This window comes from Mirounga angustirostris, unplaced genomic scaffold (assembly GCF_029215605.1).
Source record: "Mirounga angustirostris isolate CCGP_5_RB_7025 unplaced genomic scaffold, mMirAng1.0.hap1 SCAF_12, whole genome shotgun sequence".
Taxonomy (NCBI): domain Eukaryota; kingdom Metazoa; phylum Chordata; class Mammalia; order Carnivora; family Phocidae; genus Mirounga; species Mirounga angustirostris.
Genome location: NW_026991720.1, coordinates 106,400,564 through 106,419,079, shown reverse-complemented (window position 1 = coordinate 106,419,079; position 18,516 = coordinate 106,400,564).

The window sequence follows — 18,516 nt, the reverse complement described above, 5'->3', positions numbered from 1 at the left end:
CTCAAGGGGAGGGGGTCACATGAGGATGTGGAGAATAGGAGGTGAGGGGGTACATCTTAGAGTCTATCAGTCACAGAAAGAGGTCAAATGTTCCACGTTTTCCTTTCTATCTCCACCAACTCCACAAATTTGTCATAAAGCTCCTTATCCAGAGCTAGAGGAAGATTTATAATTTTCAAAAAATGTTTTAAAATTCCAACTGGATGTTTATCTCATGCTGGTTGTTAAAAGTATTATTATTTATTTCTGAAGACATGGAATTTCATTCTCATTAGTTGTATTATCATCTTGCTTCTGGAAAGAAGCTATTGCTTACAGGACCCCAGGGTTTAGTGGGGTTAGCAGGGTCATGAGATAAATATACAGCATCAGTTCTAAACCCTGTGTGTGAGCTCTAGAGGCCTTCCAGCCCAGACCCTTCTAGGTCATGCAAAGCCCAGCATCGTGGGGCAATGCAAATAGAGTAGTCCTACAGAAATGCTCCAGCACAGGGCTTCTGGAGGACTGAAGGGACAGGCTTACAGTAAATAGAGAACAGAATACATATACTGAGAAATTGGTTATAGCGATTATAATTGTCACTGCTTTTTAGTGTCTCAAACCCAGTTGTACCATTGGAATGCAGCCTTCCTGAATTATAGCAGCTTAAAAAAATCTTTTCATCACTATCACCACATACATATGTCTGTGTGGATATATATGTATGCATGACACCCAAAATTTAGCACCATGAATTCTCACGCTGCTGCAACACTATGTTTCTTCTCAACCCTCTTGACGTACACTGCATCCAAAAGAGGCTTTGGGAATCTTCCAGAGCCCAGTTACACTGGGGGGATGCCAACCCATTTTCCGTCTCCCTATAATTTCTTCAATAACTTCAGCATAGAGTGACACTGGTTTACCAAGGAAAAGCTAACAGATTTTTTTCTATAAATAACTGGTTGACTGTGCTGTGGTGACAATTTATATAATAGAACTCATGCTTAAATAATAAGGTAACAGCTTTGGACTGTGAATTTTAAAATGCTTTATTGAAATGTAGACTGATTAACAGGCAAGATTCTTCTTCTAATTATTTGAATTATAGGCTCTTAATGACAAGAAGCTGTAGAAATAAAAACACGTTAAAATTGCATTTTTAATGAAGTGGCACCTGGAAACCCCAACTTTTCCAAAGCAGGTAGCAGTAACCTATTGTTACCTGGAAACAACACATGTGTTCACAGAGGTTAAGAAGATGTTCGTTGTCGTTGGGGCAATAGGATTATTTATGACCCAATTTCTCAGAATGCAAGGAGGATAAAGCAGACACATGGTAAAAAGGACACTGGACTGAGAGTCAAGAGGCTGACTTCTAGTTCTGGTTCGTTAAACTGCTTGGCTGTGAGTCCTTTTTACCTCTCTTGGCTGCCATTTTTTCAAATGTAAAACATCGAAGTTTTAGCTAATGAGCTCTAAAGCCCATTTAAGCTTTATAATTCCATGATTTAATTGTCCTATTATAAAAGTGAAACTTCTAAGGGAAATAGATCAAACATATCTGTCACGAAATATAAATTCATATGCGTACACAGTGATGTCAGCTTTTAGGAAATACACAGGGCTTTACATGGATTTTTTCATCAAAACTAAGCTGGACATTATTCATGCACCCAGCACTGTCCTAATACCACGTACATGTAGGTAGTAGGTAAGGTGGCAATTGAGAAAGGATAGTATTCATCCACCTACACATTCAGTCATTCATTTCCTAAGCAAATACTTATTTGCTTCTATCAGGGAAGGTCTCTGTGATATGGTAACATTTGAAGGGAAATTTAAAGAGAATGTGAGTGATGAGCTGTAGAGATTACCTTGGGGCAAAGCATTTCAAACAGAGAAAGAGCACGTGCAGAGGCTCTAAGGTAGGAGTGGGCTTGTTTTGTTCAAGGATTAGTGAGGCCAGTATGGTTAAAGCAGAGTGAGTGAGGAAGAACTCAATAGAGGATGAAGTCATGGAGTTAGTAAGGAGCTAGATCACATAAGGCATTCAGAGAAATCTATCCTGTTCAGCATTAGTTGTACCCTTTTACTGGTCTTCAAGTCCAGAAGATTACCAGCCATTGTCTCCACAAATAGGTCTTATCTGCCACTCTCTATTCTCTTTTTCGGGAATTCCTATGAGGGCCATGTTGGAGTCTTTCCATCTACTTTCTGTGTTTTCTAACTGGCATCTCATAGGTTTTTAAAAAAGTTTTTATTTAAATTCCAGTTAGTTAACATACAGTGTAACATTAGTTTCAGGTGTACAATATAGTCAATATAGGGATTCCATAATTCCATACACGCCCGGTGCTCATCACGACAAGCGCCCTCCTCAATCCCCATCACTGTTTCACCCATCCCCCACCCCTGCCCCTCTGGTCACCAGCAGCTTGTTCTCTATAGTTAACAGTCTGTTTCTTGGTTCGCCTTGGCATCTCGTGGTTTTAATCTCTTTTACCATTCCATGCTGTGTTCTAGGTGAGTTTCTCAATAGTATTTTCCAGTTCTTTAATGATCTGTTCAAATACGTCCAGTCTAGGGTTTACCCCATTCATTCTGATTTTTATTTCAACAAATGCATTTATTGTTCCTGGGGTTTCCAATTAGTTATGTTTTTATATCCACCTGTTTGTTTGTTTTTTTTTAATCTGGCTGTTTTGTTTCAGCATTTCTTGTTCTTGTTCTTTATGAAGGCTCTTCTCCCCTTTATCTCTTTGAGGCTCTTAAACATACCTTTTAAAAGACATTTTCATATTACTCTCTTATTTCCATTCCATTTCATCTACTTCTAGTTATTTATATCTTTAATCTCAGTTTTCCCAATGTGTTTTGGAATTTTGGTTTGAAGGCTCATCGTATTTAGAAGATTTTATTGTTTCTCTCTCTTTATTCCCCCAGGCTCTGACAATGTTGTGGTTACTTTATCCTGGCCCTCCATGTCCCAGTGTAGATTTCTTTTTCCTTCTTCCCTTCTTCCCTCCCCTTCCCTTGCCTTCCCGCTTCCTAGCAGTTCAGAAGTGCCTGTCTCATTGACATTGAAAAGATTCTGTTACCAACTCGGGGGTGCTGCTTGACTCATATTCTTGCTTCAGAATAAGATCCATTATTTCCAACCTTTCTAGACACTCAGCTTCATAGCCTCCACTGCTCCAGGCGAGGGTCCAATGAATCCTTTCCTCATCTTCCTTTCACGGGTGGCGAAGTCCGCAGAAGCACTGGATTCACTTGGTAAAACTGGCTCTGTTCCCTGTCTCTCATCAGATACATTTGGTCCCCGTTCCCACACCAAATATTAACATCTCACAGCCTGTGCCTACGTTCACACCTAGCAGCCACTGGCTTCAGCCTTGCTCATAGTATTATATATGGTCAGTAAAAACTTTTATTTAGTTTTTGAGCACAGCCATTTGTATTTGGGTTTCTTTTAACATACTTTTGTGTCCCACTGTTGATGTGTTTGGAGCCCTGGGACAGGGTGTGGACCAAAAAGTGTCAACTTACATTTCATCTTCACCAGAAATCTTTTCGGGCAGAATTTGAGACACAAGGTAGACCTTAAAGAATCGATAAGCCCTGAGTAGGCTCAGTGAAAATATAATCCCAGGCCTGAAATCAGGAACATGTGGGACACATGGAGGGCAATGGGAGGAAACCAACCTGGCTAGAGAAGCCAGTGGCAATTGAGACCTAGGGGATCCCAGAGCCAAGGTTAGATGTCCTTTGCACGTGTCCCTGTAACAAGTTCTATGTCACACTCATCATTCCTTTGTAATTGCCTGAAGGCCGAGCCATGTATGTCTAATTTACGCCTGTGTCCTCTCTACCTTGTATGGAGCCTGGCACATAGTAGGTACTCAACAAATACGTGTAGAATAAGTGAATCAATATTGGGTAGACAAGGGGCGCCTGGGTGGCTCAGTTGGTTAAGCGACTGCCTTCGGCTCAGGTCATGATCCTGGAGTCCCGGGATCGAGTCCCGCATCGGGCTCCCTGCTCGGCAGGGAGTCTGCTTCTCCTTCTGACCCTCCCCCCTCTCATGTACTCTCTCTCATTCTCTCTCTCTCAAATAAATAAAATCTTAAAAAAAAAAGTGAGAAGACGGGGGCGCCTGGGTGGCTCAGTCGGTTAAGCGACTGCCTTCGGCTCAGGTCATGATCCTCGAGTCCCGGGATCGAGTCCCGCATCAGGCTCCCTGCTCAGCGGGGAGTCTGCTTCTCCCTCTGACCCTCCTCCCTCTCTTGCTCTCTGTCTCTCATTTTCTCTCTCTCAAATAAATAAAATAAAATCTTTAAAAAAAAAATATTGGGTAGACAAATTAGGGTGTGAAAAAAATATATTGATCACCTGTCCCTCCCTCAAACACGAAGCATTCATCCTTTCCTCTTCAGCTAATCAAAACCTTGCCCCTGCCCTCTTCTTTCTAGCAGTATCTTGTAATCTGCCATCCATCCTCAAAACTACTATAAAAATGCTTCACTTAAAAGGCTCCAACAGCCTTCCAGGATCAAAATAAAACTATTTTCAGTTTTCACCTCATAAACCTCTCCGTGGTACCCCCGACCTTGGCTTTGGTGGCACCATGCTGCCCTGTCCTGGAGGCTTTGTGACAGCTGCTAGGTTGGACAGCTGAAGATACAAATGCCTCGTTATAACCAAGCATTTTACCAAGAGCCTGAACAGAGAGTAACTGGACAAAAGCCATGTTTTAGAAAATCAGGTCTGAATGTGAGAGACAAGGCCAACTGGAGAAGGGCAAGATTGGGGGCCAGGGACAGTCTACGAGACAACTGCCCCTGACTTATCCTTATAGGTCTTTCTGGGATCTTTCTTCTCCACGAGACATTTCCTGATCTACAGGTCTTGGTGTTCAAGTGCATGGCCTAGGATTTTAGTTTTTCTTCCTAGGACAAGAACCCCAGTGATGGGTACTTTGTATACCTCTTGCTAAGCCTCCTCTCTAGGACTAGGTCTTGTCCCGGAGACCCCAGCCTGCTGTCTGGGGCACTGGTTGCATGTGGGTAAAGAATGGCCACCTCCCTATCCACCTCCTCTACACGGCTCTCCCCACTGCATTCCCTGTGATTTCTGAAACGAGGCTAAGACACTAACTGGGCCACCAGCTCCTCCCTACACACTCACCCCCAGCTTCCTCTGTCCAGGCCCTTCTCACCCTGGTGAGGGAGTGCCTGGTAGCTGTTGCTTGGTTCTGCCTCCCTACTGGTCCCATGACTGGTTGCCGAGGACCATGACTGCTGGCACTCCACGCCTGTTTGGGGTTGGGACAGAATGCCGTGAGTGGGGCTGTTGGACTCCAATCCTAGAAAAGCTAAAGTCGCAGGCAGGTGATCAAAACAATGTCTCGGGCAGAGAGTTCTTTAGTTAGAAACCCACTAGCAATCCGAGGAGATGCTAGTTATCCCAGTGGGAGCACAAGGCCAGGGCTGGCCTTACAGTCAGATGACCTGATGCTTTGCTCCAGAAAGCTAGATCATAGCTCCAGAAATACCTAGTGTCTGAGGTCAGGACCAGGCATATGAACAAAAGTAAGGGCTTAGCTTGTAGGTAGGGATCCAAATGGCTAACTCTCTGGATAGGGACCGCCAGCAGAGTGAGGAACCAAGCACAGCCTGCAGAGTTCCAGGACTGTATATACATACTTAATCTAGCAATACAGCTCATGCAGGTAGCAATATAACTCATATTTGGTTTTACATATCAAACTGCGTTAAAGGCGCAAACATTATGACTCAGAGTCTAAAGATCTCTTCCCTCTGTAGGTGCTGTCTTATTCTAAAATTATGGTCCTGTAATAGTCCTGTTCTTTTTTTAGCTCCCTGAATTACTTGAGAGCTTTTCCCCCCAGGGGCTGGCTGGGGCTATTATGGACCACCTTTAAAGGCTGTAGGCAACCAATGACTCACCCAAGATGAAGATACTGCTCTCAGCAGCCTGTGGAGCAGCTCCGCACTCAAGTGTGTTCTTACTTTCTGTCCCTGTTTCTTCCTATCTGTCCCAGGTCACCCTGTTTAGCCCTTGGTTACCTGAGTGACCCTTCTCCCTCTCGACATTTCTCCCCACGATCTCTTATTTTTATTAATGCGCCCCAGGGCTGTGGGGTGTCTGCCCATGGGTGACGCAACAGCCTTTTGGGGGATGCACTGCTGGGAGCTGGGAGTGGGAGGGATCGGCTTGACCCTGGGCTCTGTAGAGGAGACTCCAATCAAGCAGATTTGCTCAGCCTGCTCTTCAGAAGACGCCCGATGGCATCTTTTCCTTGTTGCTGTTTCCTGATGCGTTCGTGGAGTTTGGGTATTTTATCTCATGGAGGTAATTGATTCATCATCTGTTTCAAATCCCCGCATTTCCCGAGTTGATGATCCAAGCCATTAAAAAAGCAGGAAGTTGGCTCTGCTACAAGAAACTGACAGCGATCTCATATGCTTTCAGACTCACCTCATTGTGAATTCCGAGGCCAAAAAAACGCTCCTGCCCTTCCTGGCTCTGGGTCTCACCTGCCTGGTCTCTTTTCCTTTGAATCTGACTGAGTTGGTTGTGGGATACCTTCACGCAGAGACTTTTCTCCTTGAAATCGGCCTGCGTGTGACCTGGAAGGGGGCTGAACTTTCCCTCCCTCTCTCCTTTCTCCCCTCGGGCCCCCTTGTCACTTTTCACTCTCTGCCTCCCAGGGCCGGTCAGGACGGGCTTCCAAAGGCATCCTGGCTATTTCGGGAAGTGCTGTTCTTACAAACCGAAATGATCTGGTTGCTTTAGGAAGGGAGAGAGAGCCATACAATGATTCACTGACTCCTCTTCGGCTGTTCCCTCCTCCGAAGGTGCCAGGCCCTGTGCTAGCTGCTGGCCTTGTTTATAACCCCCCCCCCCGCCCCCAGGAAATGAATTCCTCTGTAAGGACTTGTATAACTTAGGGTGAACTTCCCAAGGCCTCCTGGGCTAACTCTCTCCCCCTGCTACTCAGCAGCCATCCATTGTGCCTGCCGTTAAGTGACGATGGCCGAGACTGAGCCTTTTATTGGAAACCTGGTATCTGCGATGGGAGGTCCCCCGATGGTACCTGCGCGACGCATGCATCTGAGTTTCCTACAGAGTGTGCTTTCTGTGGAACCAAATCACCCCCCCAGCCTCTCTGAAGCTTCTGTTCACTTCTGTTCCTTCCGAGAGTCTGTGAGGAATGTGCGCCTGCCTCGGCCCGGCCCCTGGGCCACCCGTCTTCGTCTTCGCGTGAGTACCAGCTCTTACCTCCTTTCTCCCTCTTCTGGTCGGGGAAGGGCCCCTCCTCCGCCAGCCCGGAGGGTTTTGTGCCTTTTCAGGGGATGTTTCTTATCTCTGATTGCTTCGCGTGCTCCTTTATTCATCTTTGTGTTGTGACATACAAAACGCTCCAGAAGAGACCACGGGGTGTTTCCTTGCCTCGTCACAGCGTGGGGCTTTGGGCTTTTTGGTTTCCCTTTGGTTTTCAAGGGCTGGGGAACACGGCCGCTTGAGCTCCTAAGCAGACTTGGTTGGCAGCTCACCCATCTCCTCTGTTGGAACCCCCACGCCATGGAGTCTGCCCCCTCCAACCTGTTTCCTTGGGCCACCACCTTCCCCCGGAGACCAGGCGGCCCTCTGTCTCATTCCCACAGGACACCCGTGCACTCCAAACTCTACGAGGGGACAATTCCAACTCGAACTGAGTGTCGACTCCCACTGATGCCAAGCCCTGCTCTAGGAGCTGGTGGTAGGCAGATAAACAGGACTCGGGCCTTAACCTTAAGGAGCTCCCACCCGTGTGGAAAATACACACATGGACTCATTCATTATAATTTGGTGATGGCTAAGGGTCATGAGAGTTGTGCACATGCACCAGGGCTCCGGGAGCACAGGCGATTCTCCAGTGAAAACATGGGAAACAGGAGTTAGGTTTTAGAAAGAACGCTCTTAAGCTCTGACGTGTCATGAAGCCTTGGTGTGTAAGTGGGAATGGAATGGGGGACAGGGGAGGGGAAGGAGAGGCCTTCCTCAGAAGGTGCTATTTGAACACCTGGAATAAAGTGCACACTGAACATCAAATAATGGAGGATGCACTTACAGCACCCCCTAAAAAATAGGAACTTTCCGGAAAACTGAGGAAGGGAAAATTGTTATTGGTGGGGGAAATACTAGGTTGCAAAGGCATAGCTAGTGCTTCAGGGTGGTGGGGCATACTGGAGAGTGGAGGGCAAGGGACTTGGAGAGGTGGATGAGGTCAAGGGAGAATGGGCAAGTCCTTGGGGAAAGATGCAAGTCCTGGGTAGCGTGAGGACTGGGTGGATTTGGGGCAGTATTTACTCAGAGCAGCCAGGAGAAAATAGGTTTTAAAGCAGTTTGTTTTCAAACTTCTTTTGCCTATGTCTCACAGAAAAAAAAAAAAAAAATTACATAACAAACCAATACATACATATTGAAAATGTACTCTTATTATGCACCATTTATCCTGTCCTAATTTCTTTCCTACTCCGCCTTTAAAAATGCTAGTCATGACTCTCTCAACTTCTGACCCAGTGGGCCATGACTCAAAGTTTAGAGAACACTAAAAGGCAAGTATAATTTACAGTCAGAGAGGGAAGCCAGGGTCAACTCAGTTTGGGAGGCAACCAGAACAGAGGAAACCAGGAAAGAGAGAGCATGGCATGGGGTTCAAGATACAGATGGTGAAGGCAGCAAGGGTTTTGGGAACCAGTTTTTACATGGGCTGGTTAGCCTAAATGGAGCTCAGGGAGATGGTCAAAGGCCTTATGTGTTATTGAGTTGAGGAATTCTGGCTTTGTTGTAGAGGTGAATAGGGGCATCAAAGAGTTTTAAATATGTGTATCAGTTAGCTACTGCTGAATAACAAAGCACCCCAAAGCTTAGAGACTTAAAACAACTTCTGATTGTTTTTCACAAGTCTATTCGCTGGTGAGGCTGTTCTGTTGCTCTAGGCTGAGCTCACTATGTATTCATAGGCAACCAGCAGGTAGGCTGAGGCCTGTCTCATCTAAGGATGGCCCTGCCGGTGACAACGAGGCTTTTGTACATGTGTCTCCCACGTCCCTCAGCAGGCCAGTGTGGGCATGCTCTGTGGCACTAGCAGAGGCCCAAGAGAGGAGGAAACACACGCAAGTGCTTTTTCAAGTCTCTGCTTGTATCAAGTTTGTTATTATCCCCGTGGCCCAAACCAAGTCACAGGCCGAGGCCTAGAGTCAGTGTGGGAAGGCACTATCTGGGGGCATGGGTAGAGAGAGGCATGAAATCAGTCTCCACAGTAGAGAAGGTATAGGGTCAGATTTGTGTTTTAGAAAGATCACATGGGGTGTCTGGATTGGAGGAAGGTGATGCTAGAGTCAAGGAGGCCAGACAGAAGGATATTTTAGTGATCCTGATGAGGGAGGATGGGTGTTCAAACTAAGGGGCTAAGGTTGGGGAGAAAGGGATTGCTGGAATTCTAGTGAGTCAAGAAATCTATACCCTCTTCCCTTCTGAGTTCAGAACCAATTGAGAGATGGACACGTGGGCCAAAAAAGAGAGAGCCCGTCAGAGAATGTGGTTTTAAATCTGCTACCAGAAGAGCTTTCTCTAACTCTCTGGACTCTGCTATTCTCCCTGGGCCTTGGGTCTTGGGTCAAAGAAGAAAGAAAAGGGGATGACATCTTACAGTCTTACCCAACCAAGAGATTCAGCTGTCAACCAGGAGTTGGAGGAAAAAGCCAGGGACGATATCTAGTGCCAGGGTCACATATTTTCTCTCTCAAGGGCCACAGAGTCAATGTTTTATATTTTGCAGTGCATTTGGTCTCTGTTGCAACTACTCAGTTCTGCCGGGAGAGTATGAAAGCAGCCACGGGCAATACATAAACAAATGAATATGGCTGTGTTCCAATAAAACTTTTTTATGGACTCGGAATTTTCACGTGTCACAAAATATTCTTCTTTTTTATTTACTTTCAACCATTTTAAAGAATGTTAAAAACCATTCTTAGCTCAGGGGTTGGATGTGGCTTGCCAACCCCCACACTAGAGGAGGTCCTTCGGCAAGAAAATACGATGTCAGGAGAAAGGAGCTCCCTCTTCTATCAGTCTGGGTCTCTGCAAGGGACATAATCAAACTGCGTACCTGAGGAAAACTTAAAAATGGGGTTATTTACAAACGTGTGAGCAGGGTTTAGGGAAACTAACAAGGGACACCCAGGGGTGGCAACTTCGGGAACTGCTGCTACCTCCCAACCCAGGTCATGAAATGGCAAAGGAGGGAGTACAGAGCAGACCCAGAAGAGCTGTGCTAGAGAGGGCTGCTGGGCAGAAGCCATGGTCATTTGGTGGAGAGTCACGTATGACCTGCTATTACCTGCATGGAAGAGATCTCAGGTTATTAGTATTCTGACTTCAGAATCCTGCACTTTGATCCACTTCTGGTGCTTCCCATTAGCCAAATGTAACTGGAAACCAGAGGGCAAATGAGCACCGTTGATATAATAATCCATACACCTGGGGGTGACCCCCCCAGGCCAAGGAGGAGGTTGGGGAAGGATGGCGAGTGGATCTGAATGTGCAGATGGAGAACATCCAGCGTGTTCCCTAACAGGAACCAACTAGAAGGATGGTCAGGAAGTATGGCTCATAGGACCATCCCTTCCTCTCAAGGGCCTTAGCTCCTCATCTATGAAATGAGAAGGTAAGATTGAGTGATCTTCAAGAACCAATTCTAACATTTTTTGCTTCTGTGGTAATGCTCTTGACATTCCTCATTGTGCTAAGGAAGGGGGGCCTAGAAAAGGAGGGACTTTCTTGATTTCTGGCCCTGGACCCCATTCCTTCTAAAGCCCTCACTCCAAGGTTACAAACCCGTGTAACTGTGTGACCTAATGAGCCAGCGTTGTTGCGACGTTGTAGGAAATGACTTCTGTGATAAGAAGTTCTAGCAAAGTCAGGGGGGCAAGGTTCAGGGGCTGGGAGATGGGCCAGCACAGAAGGCTATTGTAATTTATTAGCGTCTCCTCTGTGCCAGACGCTAATAACCATGCGAGGAAGTTTTTGTGATCCTCAATTTGCCAGTGGGGAAACAGAATTTCAGAGAGGTTAATTAACTTGCCTAAGGCCACACAGCTAGTTAGGGCAGCTTAAATCCACTGTCCTTTCCCCCTGCACACTGGTGCTTTGGTTCCCAGCTCCCACCAGGTCGGCATACTCCTTTCCAGTCTTCACAGACTTGTGTCCTAACCCAGAATGGCCGGAGAATTGTAAGATTCAAAATACCAGATGTGCACTGGTCCAACAAAAGACAGCTGAGACGCTCACACAGATATTTTGGGCCCCAAATGCCCCTTCCTTTCTAAGCATTAGCCTTCTTGTCTCCAAAGAGGATGGGCAAAGGTTCCCAAGGATGTGGGTTTCCTCCATTCTCCTTGTGTGTCTCTTCCCAGCATATTTTTTTTTAAAAAATTGAGGCAAAATTCACATCACATAATACTGACCATCTTAAAGTGTACAATTCAGGGGCATTTAGTGCATTCACAAGGCTGCACAACCACCACCCCTATCGAGGGCCAAACTTATGCCACAGTCTCTGTCTGCCTCAGGTACATAATCCAAGAATACCTGGTAAACATTCCACGCCCTGCATATCTTCCTAAAATAGCATTCCAGATACCCTCTTCCCCATTTCTGCTTGAAAGCAACACTCTGAAGGCTGGATTTGGCATCAGAATCTAGGCCTCCTTCCTGCCATGTACATTCATTATGCCACTGAATCAAAACAACAAGCTTCATGGTGAAAAAGCCTCTCTGTCCCATCTTCCTTAAAGACATTCTTTCCATTCCTTTTTTGTCTGGCTGCACATGGCCCATGTGGATATTAGTTTGCAGCAAGCCATGGTTAAATTTTCAAAGTGCCTCCAAATTTATATGCTCTTTCTCAGAGAACTACCACAGATCTGAATATTGAAACTCATTGAATAATTAATTTTTCTAGGATGTCTTCCACTTTGGAGAACAGCAAATTTTATAAATACAGAAATATGAACTGAGATCTTGCGAGTGGTGCTGGATGATATGTGTACATCTTCAGTGCAGAATTAGAAAAATATTAACACATTATGTTTTTTAAATCAATTTGTGAGTCAAGAGGTTTACTTAAAAAAAAAAAAAAAAAGACCCTAGCCTATTTGTGTCTTCTATAAATTATCAAATGGAAAGTAAACCTTGCAGTTATTATTATGGAATGTTGTCGTCTCTAGAAATACTATAAATTAGACCCATTCACCATAGGGTTTTCCGCATTATAATTCTATGCAATTTGCATGCTATGCAGATCTTGCTTCACTGAATACCATCAAACACATTTATTCTTCTTCAAAATTAGCTAAACACTGCCTTCTCTTCCACTCAATCAATCCCTCTGCAAAGACAGATGTAAGAACACTTGTCTGACATGTGCTGTTGCTTCTTCGCTCCTCTTTGCCAAAACACATATGACTGGACGACGGCAAAATGATCTGTGGGGTCTCATTTGTAAAAACCTAATTTAACATCTGGACGATGCTCAAGGTGTGTTGGAGGACAGATGAGAGAATGGAGCCCAAGTTTCTTGGAGGCAGAGGTGGGGACTTGGGACTAGGACACCGACATGTGGGGACTATATTCACTTATATGCCTATGAGCTTTTTTTTTTTTTTTAAATGTCTGTAAGAGAAATGGACTTAATTCCAGAATAGCATTCCTCACCCCTCATCGCATTGTAATCATCAGCACTACCTATTGGTATTATTGGAAGAACTCCATTATGAAGATGTGTTGGAGGGCAGTCATTCTCAATCTCTGAGCTTCAATTACACGGCTTGGTGGGAGGGCGCTGGTATAAACAGAAGACTTTTATAGAAGACCAGATATGCTGGACTCAGCAGCCATTTTGCTGAGAAACATAAGGGATCTCGCCTTAGAGCTGGGTAAAGTGAGAAATAGGTTTGACTTTTCTCGAGCAATAGCCATGGCAATCTGAAAGTGCTCTCTGCAGGAGTAATTTAACTGGGAAAGGGTCCCAGAGCTCAATTAGGAAGCAATCAACCCCATCATCAACAATTCCTATGTTGTAAGAACTATGGAAGCCATTGCCATCCCACAGGCCCTCCTGGATTCCCCATTTATGGCTGTGAAGTCCAGGGGAAAGAACCTGATCCAAGAAGGAAGAGCCTGCAACAGGACTGCACGTTTGGGTGGCAGGGCCTGGGAGAGACATCATTTCATGGAGGCCATCCATTTGTCCCATGCGATGGAAGAAGTAGCAGGACTTAGCGTAAATAACCGAGGCTCTAGAGACAGACAGAGTTCGAGACCCAACCCTTCTATTTGAGCCTTGTGAGCCTGGAGAAGGTAAGCTTTCTAAATCTCACGTTTCTCTTTGATAAATGGAAATAAGATTGTTACCCACCTCACAGAGTTGTTCAAGGTTTAAAGGAAATCAACCACACATAGTGACTGAGAATCAGTGCTCAGAAAGTGCTAGTTACCCTTAATGGTCAGTCACCTTATTCTCCCCCTACTTATCAGGACTGGGATGACCAACCTGACTTATCTAACCAGTAAATGCCTCCCCTTCTCCTCTACTACAAGTTCTTGGGAAGGGCCTTAAATGCAGTTGCACGTCAAATATCTGGGCAGATCCTATGTACAGGCCTAGACTCATTTTAGAAGTGTGCTTGGTTTTACCATTGTGGTAATGCTTCAATGCACAGACCATGTTCCTCTGGTGCTAATAGATCTATAAGAGGTTTATATCTCTGCTCCGTATCTATAAATCTCTGACAGATTTTCTTCCCGGTAATGGTTTGCCCTGGTTTGTCCTGACACTTTCCCAGGTAAATCTCATTTTTCAGTGAAAGATAGGATATAGACATTTAACTTACGTGATACATTTTTATAGTAAGGGCCCTCCATGGAGCCTGCCTCCCTGCACTGAGGCCTTTGGGTGGTTGCCCTCCCACTCTGACTCTGGATTTGGTCACATGACTTGTTTGGCCAATGGAATATTAGCAAATTTGATATGAGCAGATGATTGAAGCAGGCTAAGCTTGACTCTCTTGTTGCTGGGAACTCTTCCTGCACCATGGGAAGAAACCCAGGGTAGCCTGCTGGAGACAGTGACTTAGCCAGCAGCCAGCAACAACCCCATACATATGAGTGATGCTTCTTAGATGATCAGATCCCACCTGATGTGCCAGATGATCTCAGCCACATGAATGGCCCCCGGCAAAAGAAGCCCCAGAGAGACCAGCAGAGACCAGCTGAGTCCAGCCCTAATTGCTGACCTACAGAACAATGAACAAATAAAATGGTTGTTGTTTTAAGCCACAAAGTACTGGGGTGGTTTGTTAACACAAGACATAACTGATATAACAAATGAAAACTTATAAATACAGTGGCAGACATTTTTGTCCTCTTTTTCTGGGTTTCTAGCAAGGGCAAGAGAGAATAAAGCCTCTTACTAGGTGATAAAAGAATGTGACTCATATATGGCAAATCCAGAAAGCCCACTGATTCATTCTAGTTGATTCTGGATAAATAAGAATAGAAGTGGGGTCCATGTAATTTTCAAAAAGTATGGTGACAGAACCTTCATCTGAACAAAGTGAGAATTTCCGATTGGCAGGAGGGAGATTTGCTGGCTTCCAGGACATGCCATGCTCCTGGGACTAACCCCCTGATGTCACATGTGTGTAGCAGCCCTGATTCTCACCCCTGACCATTAACATGCATGATCACACAGGCATTTCCAACAGTTTCTGAAGAACCTCGATTTCCAGCTTACGAATGGATGTCACTGAGTGGCCGAGTCAAACCTGGGGACACAGTTGAGGGCTTTGGCTGCATGATGTCTATGACCAGGAAGTAAATGGGGAATTAACACCAAGAGTCTGAAGGACTCAAAATAATGATGAGAAGGAAAAGAAACGAATGCATTCAGAGCAGAGAGATAGTAAAGCCTCTGACTTGCATGCGGTTCTGGCCCAAAGTCCAGATCAAAAGTAAACAACTGTCAATACTTGGCAAGTTTCCCAAACAAAAAACACAAGCAATGTGGGAAAGGAGCTGTGTTCTCAGATTAAAGGTAGCACCAAGATCGTCCGGACGTGGGTGAGAGAGCTGGGGAAGTAAGTAAGACTTTTCAGGATCCGGTGGGGAAGCCAAGACTCCATTAACATCCTCACAGGAACCAGAAAGAAATACTTGTGAAACACTTTGTTCTGAAAAAGACACTGCAGGGATCTGAGTTTGCCGCTGGTGGTAAGGAAGGAGAAAGCGACACAAATGGGGAAACGCATGACTTCCTTCAGCTTTCCTCAAACAATCGCAAACTCATTATGGTTTTTCTACCGGGAACTACTCTTCCAAGTGGGGGAAGATTTTTACCGGGGGGGGGGGATCCAAAGGCTGTTTTAAAATTTTAATTGAAATACTACAAATGGTAGCAAGGCCACTTACTGTTCCTGCCCCCTCCCAAACCCCCACCCAGGATTTGGTCTCCCTTCTCAGCACATCGTCCCGCATGGGCGCACCGAGGCAGCTCCCTCTCCTCTGCACACCCCCCTGGCTCGGGCACTTGCCCTAGGTTAAGGCACAGGTACAGTCTAGCTGCAAGGACGGTCATGTGACCCCCGCAGAGCCAGTGACTTGCCCAAGACTGGGGGGGTTGGGGCCTGCGCTGCCATTTTCTACAACGTGCACTGGTAGCCATGGAAGGTGGGCCGCTGCTTGAGGTCTGAACCCAGACGCCTCTGAGACTATGCTTACCCCGTGGACGTTTCATTTCTAGAAGCCGACAAATCCCATTTTTGCTTACGTCAGTTTACATTCGATTTTATGTCATTCGCAACCAAGAAAGGACTAACTATGCATTCCTTATCAGATTTTTCATCTGTAAAACAGAGGAATTCTGTTAGAAGATGCTATCTATCTGCAGCCTATATATAAATCTGGTTTTAAGAGGAAAGTGGGAGAGGGGAAGCCTTATAGTATTCTGAAGCAAAACAGGTATTTCCAGATAAACTACAGTCCATGCTTGCAATCAATTCAAAATTTATAGAGTGCCCCCTATATGTTACGTATGGGTTATTTCTCCTTTCTGCATCACCATGGAAGGTAAGTGCATAAATCACATTGAATGTCATTTACATCATGGGTGGAAACGTGCTCTTGAGCATGATATTGCCACAGTGATTGGAATCTAGTTGTAGAAAAAACAAAGTGAGCAAACTGCATTCTCATCTTTCAAACAGCATGTGTTGGACCTGTGTGAATGTAGTCTACCTTTATAAATACTGCCCAATACTGTGTCTTTAACTAGAGTTATGCGGGCATAAAATATTCTTGTCCTGTCAATTTTCTATTAACGTGAACATACTGGGAATGCTTAGCAGCAACGAAGTACGGAAAATGCCAACGAAATTAATGGCTTTGTGCTTTTCCTACTGAAACATGTCCACTAATATTTAAAATTCCACATCACAGGACATCACTCATATCTGCTGATCTAAGCTGTAAGGCCTGGATCTGCTGGGGGGATCAGACCATTCGTCATGTCTCTCTCGGTTGGAGTCTTGTTTCTCCCTTCTGCTTTTCTCCCTCCTTCTGCCCTCTCCCCTCCCTCACCCCCAGTTTCCTGGGATTAATTGAGAATGTGGCTCATAAGAGATCAGAAAAGGGTGATACGTATGGAGCAGGTTACGGTTTGTCAGGATATATTTCATATTTCTTAGGTTAAAAAAAACACAAATGTACTACATATCCATGTCTCGCTTAAAATAGTCATGTGAAGTCTACATTTATCGGCCTGGAAATCCATAGTCTTTGTTGTCTTTGAGGAAATCTCACAGGCCTTGTGCAGCATCCTCACGGCCGAACATCAATGTCACATCCGAGAACTGAGGTCCGAGCCCCACCCTCACCCCAGTCATCCGGTCACGCCGTCCTTCAGATGATGTCTGTCAGAGAAGATGGCGTGTGGATGTCCACCAGGCCATGCACTGATCTACTCGGGGACCTTTGTACAATCTCACATCACTAGAAGCACCAGTATGTATTGTATTCTTTGTCACTGAAAGTAAGAGCATGGCCTTCCATGGGCATCTATTTATTCATGTAATGCTTCGTGCCTCCTCTGTATGGTCATTTCATGTCTCCACAGACGTTGGTTAAGTTCTCACTGGGTGCCAGGCACGGAGAGAGGCGCTAGATATATTTAACTGCTACTCGACCTCTCCTTATCAATGCCCGCCAAGCGCCTTCCACAAGAAACATCTGCCGGTAATCTTACCTCCCGCACCCCGACAGCCAGGAACAACGGCAACAGCAAGATCCACGTCAACCAGCATTTCCACCTCCGTCTCCCTCCCTCACTCTAGCCTCTCAAAGTAAAAGCCTCAGTCATCATTCTCAGGTCCTTGCTCACCAGATCCAACAGTCTACTCCTGACATCTCTCCCTCGGGTGTTCCCAACTAGAGTTTATTCATTTGCTGCTGCCAGAGTTAATTTTCTAAAATACAGATCTGATCACATCACTTCGTGCCTATGAGCCTCCCCTGGCTTCCTACCTACCTTGTGGGATCAATTCCCAAGTTCTTCGCATGACCAGGTCTTCTCATCTGGATGCTACCTATTTTCCAGCCTCCTCCCCTGGTGTTCTTCTTTATTTTAGGAGTTCATCTATTTATTTGAGAGAGAGAGAAAGAGCACAAGCAGGGGGAGGGGCAGAAGGAGAGGGAGAAGCAGGCTCCCCGCTGAGCAGGGAGCCTGATGCAGGGCTCGGCCCGGGGATCATGACCTGAGCTGAAGGCAGACGCTTATCCGACTGAGTCACCCAGGCACCCCCTCCCCTGGTGTTTTTTCCCACAACTTTGTTCTCTTACCTCGACCCAGCCTGACACATACAGGACATGCCTCTGGGCCTTTGAGTGTACTGTTCTCTGTTCCTCAAAAGGCCTTCTCTGCCTTGCCTGCTTGGAGGGCTTTTACTCTACTCTACTCACCCTTCAAGAGTCAGCTCAAGGGTCACTTTGTGAGGCCTGCCCTGGTTGCTCCAGGGAGTCAGAGCTCCTCTCTGTGCTCCCAGAATCCTTGAGGCATAGCTTTATCCCAGCCCATTTCATACCCAGTGGTGATATTTGTATACATGTTGATGTAAGCTATCAGCCTGTGAGTTCCCCAATGTAACTGGTTCCTCTCCAGATTCCCAGCATGCAGCACGGTGCTCGGCTCACAGCAGTGCTCATGTGGTACTGTGTGGGAGGGAGCGAAGTATAAGTTGTGTTCTCGAACCATCCCCCTTCCCTCTGAAAGGTGCAATAAGGTATATACATTATTTCTGGAGAATTAACTAGCAGTGGGTGATCATAAACAGACGCTGATGAGTGGCGCACTCTTACTGATTTGGGAAAAGGGAAATATGGCTTTGGAATGGAAGTCAAGGAAGCCTTGATTTG